Below are 10,559 nucleotides of genomic sequence, written 5' to 3' on the forward strand. Positions count from 1 at the left end.
TAAATTGTAGGTTAAAGGATTTAATGGGCCGTTAATTTTTTATTTAGTGATAAACCGGTGGTACGTAAACCAAAATCCCGGCCCTAATAACCGGGCTGTATCCCACTATCATGCCGGCTGCTTACCCAAAATCCGATATAAGTTGTTTAACCCATCGTTATTTACTGGTTTTTAAAACTCTGGTTTAAATATCAGATTACTTAGAAAATAACTTATGTGAGCATAGTTGATGTCATGTTACCACAAGTAGAGGTGCATAAATCGGCTTTTTTCTAATACCCCGTTTCGGGTATGATCGGGTATTGAGAGAAATCGGGTAGGGTTCGGGTAGGGTATTGAGGAGAAAAACTCAACCCTATGTACCCGGGTAGGGTATGATCGGATTCGGGTATTGGAACCGGGTACGACCGGGTATTAATACCCGGTTTTGAATTTGTAATTTTTTTATACATTTTTTAATTTGTTTAAAAATTAAATTTGCTTTGTAATTTATAAAAATAATTTAACTATATTACACAAACCATAAATCCACTTAATTACAAATTATTTACTTAGTAATATGCATTTTACAAAAAACTTAAACATAAAAGTTGTGAAGTAAACATAAAAATATACTATAAAAACTCATGTATTATTTCGGGTATTAGAAAATTGGTATCGGGTATCGGGTATTGGGTATAGGGTATGACCGGGTCCGGGTATTTACGGGTATAAATCAGGTACGGTTCCGGGTAAGGGTATTGACCTCAAAATGCATACCCTATCCATACCCTACGGGTAGGGTTGGTTCCGGTTTCAGGTATAGAATAACCGGGTATAAAAAATCGGTTCCGGATATTTTTTCGGGTTCGGTTCCGGGTATGGGTTTTTTATGCACCTCTAACCACAAGTGAAATATAGGTTGGGCCAAAAGTCTCCTTTTCCTTGTCCCCAGTCCATCAATTTCTTTAAAAGATAAAGAAAAGAGGGCCCGATAAAGAAAGTATGTCACCAGTGAGTAAGTGACCAAAATCCAAATTCAAACTCTATAGTACAATATTTTTTGTAGAATGTACTTTAATCACTAAACCAGATGACCTTATTTGTATATTTGTCAACTATAAATTTTAAAAAATGTGTTTCTATGTATTTATATCATATAGGTTCTCAAAGCTGAAAGTCACTCAAGAAGCAATCTTTTCAATTGAGATGTCAGGCTTGCCAATGTTCATTGAATATATATATTCAAAAATCAGCTGGCGATAGCTGTCACTAACCCTCGCAAAAATCCATCATTAATATTCTCTATAGGACATGGGTCACTTTTTTTATTATAACAAAAATAAACTCTAGCAATACTCTTGTGAGTAATGAGAAATATACTAGTACAATACCGGTTAGAAAACCGAATAAATGAATATAAAATACAATATTTTATATTCCACAATTGATTTGAAACTAGTGTCTTTAGTGAGTACTTTAATGAGTCTTAATGTAGTATCATTATCTTCATTCTTTATTACATTGGTCATCGACTAAGCTCCTTAAAATGGCTAAAATCATGTATTCTCGAACGAGCTTTTGTGTAGTCTTCAAGAGAGCTTGATCCGCATCTTCATGTATGACCCTTTGATATAAAAACGAACAAAGTCATGTTAAAGAGTTTGTCTGTCTCCTAGGGTATAACAGCCAAAGCAGTAAGTACTGCCGAGGAAGGCCACGCGCCCGAGGTTACACGTAATAAATTTGTGGTGTTTGAACTTATGAAAAAATAAGAATGTGAAGGTAGATCGAGTAGAGAGTGCTCATCTCTATATGGCCCTCAACATATGAGCTTTCAAGTGTTTTTCTCTTCTTTCTTTTCTCACTCTCTTAACCAAGGCACAAAGTCTTGTGTTTATACACGAACCTTATGACTCATGAAAAGTCGACACCTACCTTTTCTAGTGAAATTTAAAAAAAAAATATATCATAGGTTTTGTGGTGTCATGTATCATTTTACCTCATAAACATTTGCAAATAACCTTATTTTTAATACAAAAAAGCATATATATGTAATATGTATAAAAACGTTTGTGGCCCCGAACCTTATGTGTTCCGTCCGATGGTGCGGTTCGCACACCCTCTAAGCCTCCCCTGGTAAGCGATGGTGGTGAGCGGTAGACGCTAAGAGTTTGGATGGCCATTACCCCAAATCAAAACCTAAATCCTTGAAATATCACATATTCAACTATTCTTCTAATAATTATAAAGCTTTCATTATTTCAAAGCATATAACAACATCAAATCTTTAGATCTACAAATTACACACATATAAGTCATTCTAATGATTCAGGTTTACCCGTCGAGTTCGAGTTCCTTCGTCATCCGTAGGCCTGAGTTCAAGCCGAAGGAAGATTGAAGAGAAGCTAAAACACGACGACGACAAAAATTACAACCACGGTGATAAGGATAACAATAGTGATCCTTCGTGATTTAGAGCTATATTTGAAATCTATGTGAATGAAGTTATGAACGATGTTAACCACTTACACCACGGGTATAAGAAGTTATGAACGCTGTTAATTTTCGTGATATAACGATTATGGAAAAGAAAGATGGAGAATGTGAAAAAAAAATTAAGAAAAACAACTATATGTAACAGAAAGCATCTTAACAAAGAATTTATATTCAATCAAATTTATATACGATAAAAAAAACTTCATGTATGATAGCTAATCAAAATTAGAAAGGAAGAACAGAGGGAAAATTCATCAATCTCATAGATTATTATCTCATTAACAGATTCAGTATTATACAACTAACGATCTAACAATATAACTATCAAAATGCAACAAACAATCCCTATAGTTATCACTATTACAAAATTACCCCTTCAACTACAACTATTAAAAGTTGTCACAATTGGCCTCAAGAATGGAAGTCAGGAAATCTCATTTGAAACTCCTCAAAATTCTCCCAGGTGGCTTCAAATAAAGGTAACCCTTTCCTTTCCAATGGACTAACACCTGACTGAAGTTTGAATATATTGTTGCAACTTCAGGTACACCCCACTTTAAAATGTTTTTCTGTTCTATTAGCATCTGCATACTGCTTCATACGGTTTCTTGCAACTTGTAAGTTTGTTTCCAATTGCTGAATCATCATTTCTCTTTCCTGATGTAACTCTTCTACTTCACCCACAATTGTGTCATTAGGAATGTAAGGTAGGAGCAATGGGGGCTTATAGCCATACAACGCCTCAAAAGGAGTCATTTGGATTGCAGAGTGGTAGGTTGTATTTTACCACCATTCTACAAGTGGTACCCATTTAACCAATTTCTTGAAGCATCCATGATCGTACTTCTGAGATAAGATTCAAGAAACCTATTGACTACTTCAGTCTGCCCATCACTTTGAGGGCGATAAGCAGTAGATAGGGCTAGTTACACCCCTTGCAATCTCATGAACTCCTGCCAGAACTTACTTAAAAATATTGGCTACCTGTCAGAGACAATTGTTGTAGGATTGCCATGTAGCTTGAATATGTCGTCTAAGAAAACCTGAGCCAAAGTAGTGGCAGTAAAGGGATGACATAAGGGAATAAAATGACTGTACTTAGTCAACCTGTCCACCACCACAAAGATGGTGTCTTTTCCCTGAACTTTTGGCAGCCCACCCCATGGACGTGTCACTAAAAACATGAGTAGGAATAGGTAAAGGTTGTAAGAGGCCTGGAGAGGCTAAAGTTCCATACTTTCCTCTCTGACATACTGCACATGTTTTTACAAACTCCAAAATATTGTTGGAGCAACCCTTCCAATAACAAAAAGAAGTGAGTCTTTTACGAGTAGGAATAACACCTGAATGACCTCCCACAGATGAAGCGTGAAACAATTGTAATAGATATCTTTTAAGGCCCTCATCTTTTCCAATATACAACTTATATTTTCTTGTTAATAGTTGATGCTGCCATTTATAATGAGGAACTTGAATACCTTGATCCAACTGTTGAATAATATTTTGTAACTTAAGATCAGAATTCCAAGAAGCCTTAATCCTATCCAATAACAATGGGTCAATGGAACTTATCCCCATTTAAAAAAAAACCATACCACTCACTCTAGATACCCCTTCTGCAACCACATTCTCTACTCCCTTCTTATAGACAATTTCATAAGCGTATCCCATCAATTTAGTTAACCAAGTTTGTTGTATGAGAGTATTCACTTTATGTGAAAGTAGGAATTTAAGACTCTTTTGATCTGTCTTAATTACAAACTTCTTAGGCAGTAAATAATGATGCCATTACTTAACTGCCATTAGAATAGCTAGAAGTTCTTTCTCATAAACAAACATTAATACCTGTTTAGTAGACAAAGCTTTGCTGATATATGCAATGAGATGGTTCTCTTGCATTAATACAACTCCAAACCCTTTGGATGAGGCATCTGTTTCCACCACAAACTCTTTATCAAAGTTAGGTAATGCCTAGACTGGTGTAGCAGTTAGAGCATTTTTGAGCTGATCAAATGAATATTGAGCTGCCTCAGTCCACTAAAAAGAATATTTTTTTAGCAGATCAGTGAGTGGCTTAGCTAAGACTCCAAAAGATCTTATGAATCTTCGATAATACCCTGCAAGGCCTAAAAAACCTCTGAGCTTCAAACTTTGAGGGCAAGGCCACTGTTGAACTGCTATGATCTTTGTTGGATCAGTGGCCACACCTTTAGCTGATATAATGTGGCCCAAATATTCCACCTAAGACCCTCCAAACGAACATTTGGATCTTTTAGCAAATAGAGAATGAGTTCTGAGCAGATTTAGGACTTCTTCCAAATGAATAAGATGAGTTTGCATATTAGGAATATACACTAGAATGTCATAAAAAAAAAGAGTGAATTTCCTCATAGTAGACTTGAAAGTGTCATTCATAAGTGCTTGGAAGGTTGCAGGAGCGTTGGTAAGACCAAATGGCATTACCACAAAATCAAACATGCCTTGATGGGTTCTGAATGCAGTTTTATGGATGTATTCGTCTGCCATTCTTATCTAATGGTATCCAGCTCGTAGGTCTAACTTAAAAAACACAGATGCTTGTCCCAACTCATCCAAAAATTCCTCAATAAGTGGAATTGGATATCTGTTTTTCACAGTCTCATCATTTAACCTCCTATAGTCCACACAGAACCTCCAAGAACCATATTTTTTCTTTACTAAAACACTAGTGAGGCAAGAGCACTATGGCTATGCCTGACCACCCCAGAATCTACTAACTCTTTAGTTAGGGTCTCAATCACATCTTTCTGAATTGCAGGGTATCTATAGGCTTTAAGATTGATTGTAGTGTTTTACTCTTTAAAGGTGATTTTATGATCAAAGGCCCTTTTGGGAGGTAGAGTAGTTGGGGAAGCAAAAACATCTTCATATTTCTTTAATAATGACAAAAGGGCATGATGGTCATTTACCTCAGAAATAGTAGCAACATGTTGGAAATTGCTACTGTTGTGTGCTTGAAGATTGAATAATTGTGCACTAGCTAAGCTAGCAGGTTGTTTGAGTAACCCTTGTAACTTCTTAGGAGAACATCTCATTAGAGAATTAGAATCAACAACCTTTAATTCAAACATTAAGTCTCCCACTTTGAATTTCATAACCAAATCTTTGAAATTCCACACAATATCATTCAATGTCTGTAACCATTGAACTCCCAATACCATGTCATAGCTGGTTAATGGTATTAAAATCATGTCAACTCTAAACCAGTTACTCTGCATCACCCATCTAAAATTCTCACATAATTGGGTACAACACATCTTGTTACCATCAGCAATAGTAATGTTCAAGGAAGGGACTTGAACAACAGGACATTTAAGTTTAAGTGCCAGATTTAGGTCTAAAAAAATTATGGGTAGAGCCTAAATCTATCAAAATGTGTAATATTTTTGTACCAACTGACCCTTTTACCCTCATATTAGAATATGAGGACACACCCATAATATCATTCAAGGAAATATGAGGGTCATTACTAGTGTTGTGCTGATAGACTATCTCTTTTAAATCATCATCCATATTGTCAGTTTCACTTAGTTCTATAACAAACATTTGCTTAGATTTACACACATGCCTAGGAGTAAATTTTTCATTACATCCAAAACATTCACACTTAGACCTTTTTTCTTCATATTCTTTAGTTGATAATCTCTTGTAATTCTTATCAGGAGCACTAGGTGTAGGTAACAATGATACTTTATTAGTACTAGGAGTCTGAAATCCTTTTGATTCACTATTAAAGGTATTAGCATATGGTTTAAAAACTCTTACCATTATTTTGAGGAACATGAGGATGAATAGCTTGATTTGATTCATCTTGCATTCTAGCCAATAAGTATGCCTCAGGTAAGTCTTTGGGTCGAAGGAGTCTTACCGGATACCCTATTTCAGGCTTCACAACTCTCAAGAATAGACTGACAGTATAGTCTTCAGGCAAAGAAACTCTTGTCAACCACATATCGAATTCTTGGCATAGTTCTTGTAGGCTCCCAGTTTGTTTTAATGAAACTAGAGCCCCTATAGCATCATGCTTCAGCGGATCAGCAAATCTGGTGGTTAAAGATCTCACATAATCTTGCCACAACAACCTTCTAATGGTTCCTCCCCTGGATCTTACAAAAGATTGATGCCACTGAAGTGCAGGGCCTTCAAGATTGATAACAACAAATTGGATCTTGAGTCTCTCAGGGGTTTCATCTACATCAAAGTATTGATCTACTTTACACAGCCACCCCTCCAAATTCTCACAATTAAACTTTGAGAATTTGAGCTTAGTTAGGCGTTTATTGTTTCTGTAATAACCTCATTCACTCTCTTCATTACGGTGAAATTCTCCATCAGTATATTGAAATTGTTCTTGATTTATCAGTTGACGACTTGTACTCTAGCTGCCATTGATGTTAGCTTGCACGAGTTTTAGAATCTCAGCCTATTGTGATGAATTCTTCTCAACCATGGATTGCAAATTGCCCAGAGTTGCATCATGATTATTGAGTCTGGTTTTGATCTCCTGGATTTTGGTGGAATCTTGATTACGAGTATTTGTCATAATATATTCTTTTAAGACAAAATTGACCAATCGATGATCAATTTTCAAGGATTTGAAACGAAATTGGACAAGAAATGAACCGAAAGTGGTTAATTTCAGAGTTTTGGAAAGAATTTGGATAGAAATTGATCGACGAATGATCAATTTCTGGGAAATTGAATCGATAAGAAGAAAGAATTAAAGCGGATTGAACAAAGATTATCGGAATTATCACCGGAAAGCGTTTCCGAGAGGACCGGAGTGCTTTGATACCACTGATAGCTAATCAAAATCAGAAAAGAAAAGTAGAGGAAAAATTCATCACTCACATAGCTGATTATCTCATTAACAGATTTTAGTTATTATACAACAACTAACGATCTAACAGTCTAACTATAAAAATGTTACAAACAATCCCTATAGTTATCACTATTACAGAATTTCCCCTTCAACTACTAACTATATAAAGTTGTCACAATTGGCCCTTCTAAAACATTTATGTGTAACAATGTAATAAAAACCTTGCATATAAATAAAAAACTACATGGAAAAAAATACCTATATATAATAAAAAAAGGGTATATATTTATTATATATAATAGCTAATAAGTACGTAAATAAAAAAAATACCTTAAGTATTAAAACATAATATACACGAAAAAAACAAATTTTATAAAATGCAAGAAAAGCTGAAAAACAAGTCGCGCCAGGTAGGGGTCGAACCTAAGACCTTCTGCTTAGGAAACAGAAGCTCTATCCACTGAGCTACAGGTGCCAGAGGCATACAATATGTATTGAAAATATATAACCTTTAATTAGTCTCAGTTAATATTGGATGATAGTGATTTAACAACTATTCCGCTTAGCCTAAAGGCGATTTAATATCCTCCATTTCAACGAAATCTTTATTTAATAATTTTACAAGTTAAAATCCTATGTAAATTAACACTGTTCAAATAAAGACTTGGGGGCTAATCACCCTTTAACCGTGATAGACATATCTTTCAAACATATAAACATCTTTGAATTTAGCATTTGATATGTAGGTTTTTTATTATAAAATCATTCCAAATAATAGTAGGCGAAAAGGCATGCATGTACCGACAAACTATTTTGAGACATTTTTAAGTTTAAGTGGAGAAGAGAGGCAAGAGGAAAGTGTGGTGATTATACCATGGCTTTACCCAATGATATCTACCATGGATTCAAGAGAGACACAAATGCTAAAGAGTTTCCATAATTATAGTTAATGTTCATGTATTGTAATTTGTTTATTTTTCATGTAACCTTTGTGTAAATTATTTATTTATTTATAGAGGGTATCTCCAACCTAATTGACATGGGGTTTTACAACATTCATGGTATCATCCAAGTTGTTTAACCTGTAATTTCCACTCCTATATATGATAACTCCCTTCTCTCCCTCGTAAGCAATTCTCTTCTCTTCCTCTTTCGACTAGCCACCTCTCTATAGCTCCCATGGTTGCTTTATCGTCTACATCCATTGACCCAACCCAACCCTACCAATGAACATGATAATGCACATGATCACGATTGAACTTTCCTATCCAACTATTTGATGTGGAAAAATCAAATGCTTCCTTTTCTCTCATACCGGAACATGTTATACCATGTGGATGGATCCTCGGTTGCCCCCATCCCTGAAACTGTTGAAACCCAACCCTAACTTTGATTAAGACAAATGGTTCTTGGCCGATCAATGTGCAATCGTCCTTCTCCATGTTTCACACACTGAAATCGTTGGAAGGAAGAAAAGGCTAGGGTTTTCATACATAGAAGCTCTCCCTCCTTTCTATTTACGCCCCAATGCCCCTTCACGGCCCATCTCTCTTCTTGACCATTGTGGTAAACTCAACATCCCAAATCGTCATTTAACATGCATAAAAATGGAATGTTGCAATGAATTCATACATGAATGCATAAAACTTTTGATTTTCATAAATGAATATTGTAATGTATTTAAGTTCAAAAATGTTCATATAAATTTTTGATTTCATGAAAGAGTATTGACATGTATTAAAACTTCACAAAAATTAGATAAGGTTTTAAACAAATAAAGGAGTATTGTGAAGTATTTGATTTTATAAAGAATTTTGTATATTTTCTAATTTTATGAAGGAATAAAATGGTGACTTTGGTATACATTGTTGGAATTATGTGCAGGCTCGGTTAAGTCAACGCGGCTGACCGGGTTATGACCCGTAAGAGTTACACTTTGGGTAACGAACGTGAAACTCGCTTAAGTTAGTTAACCGGGGTTTGACATATTAACGAGATAATAATAGTGGACCGGGCTTCATAGTTAGAGATGGGCTTGGTGGCCCATATTAGCTTAACTAGTTATTATAACCAGTTAACCTAATCATTAGAGGAGGACAAACGAGATAATACCCTAGCCACCATCTCAACTCTCTCTTGCACTCAACCCTAGCCACCGGCCCGTTTGCTCCCTGCCGGACCACCGCCGTTTCTTGCTGCTGCCTGCTCCGCCGCGAACCGCCACCGCCACCTGCTGCTCCCGTGCTCCGTCTTGCATCGTCACAGCCGTTGCTGCTGTGCACCGTCACCGCCAGTTCTAGTCTCGTGTTGTCACCTAGTTGTAAGGCCCCGAACCCGGTGACCCTACTTTAGCGTCGGATTTACTCATAAACACAGTTCTTCAAATCAGAGTTTATTAAAACTTTTCGCGGAATATAAAACATCAATCATTTGTTACCAAACATTAAATCTTTTCTTTGATACCATAGCACAAAACTTTATATTTAAAACATCTTTACTTCTTTCTTCAGATGCCAGCCGTTCAATCCATGCCGTGTGTCATCCTCATGCTAACTCTATAATCAGCTCACCTGCGTGCATACTAAAAGTCAGCTACGCTGAGTGAGTTCTAGTTAATCATACAATATCATGCAATACCTTCTTACATACATACGTACTTAACCTCATAACTTTCTTTCATACACACATAAGTACTCATACCATCATTCTTACTTACATACTTTCTTTCTTACTTACATACTTTCTTTACATTCATAATCATACGTTTTAAAGAGCCTTTCGCCCTATAACCTCACAGATATTATAAGGGTCTGGTCCCTAGTTTTCGAATATTAGAAGGGTTCGATTCCCTAACATCACAGATATATAAGGGTCTGGTCCCCTATCATCATAGATATTATAAGGGTCTGGTCCCTAACATCACAGATATTATAAGGGTCTGGTCCCCTTGGTTTTCGAATATTAGTAGGGTTCGATTCCCTCTTCATTACCATACAACCATACATCCTACCTCGAGTATTATTAGGGCTCGATACCCTTTTCGTAACCATACAACCATACAACCGTCATTTCCTTCTTTATTAACTTTATTACGTTCATATACATAAACATACATATCATACTTACCATATTTATAACGTTACAACCTGACAGTACGTACAATATCCGAAGATCGTTCACGTACCATCAAGCAATCATTCATACATATCACACATATCAC

At 35.9% G+C, this 10,559-nt stretch overlaps 1 non-coding gene across 1 annotated transcript; it reads right to left on the reverse strand.

Annotated features, from left to right (window-relative positions):
- Positions 1 to 7,741: 7,741 nt before the first annotated feature.
- On the reverse strand, positions 7,742 to 7,814 carry TRNAR-CCU (transfer RNA arginine (anticodon CCU)). The gene has a single exon. It is a non-coding gene; the product is annotated as a tRNA-Arg (tRNA).
- Positions 7,815 to 10,559: the final 2,745 nt, after the last annotated feature.

Source organism: Bidens hawaiensis, unplaced genomic scaffold (assembly GCF_021521415.1).
Source record: "Bidens hawaiensis isolate Kalapana, Puna unplaced genomic scaffold, B.hawaiensis_p1.1 tig00020444_1, whole genome shotgun sequence".
Lineage (NCBI taxonomy): Eukaryota > Viridiplantae > Streptophyta > Magnoliopsida > Asterales > Asteraceae > Bidens > Bidens hawaiensis.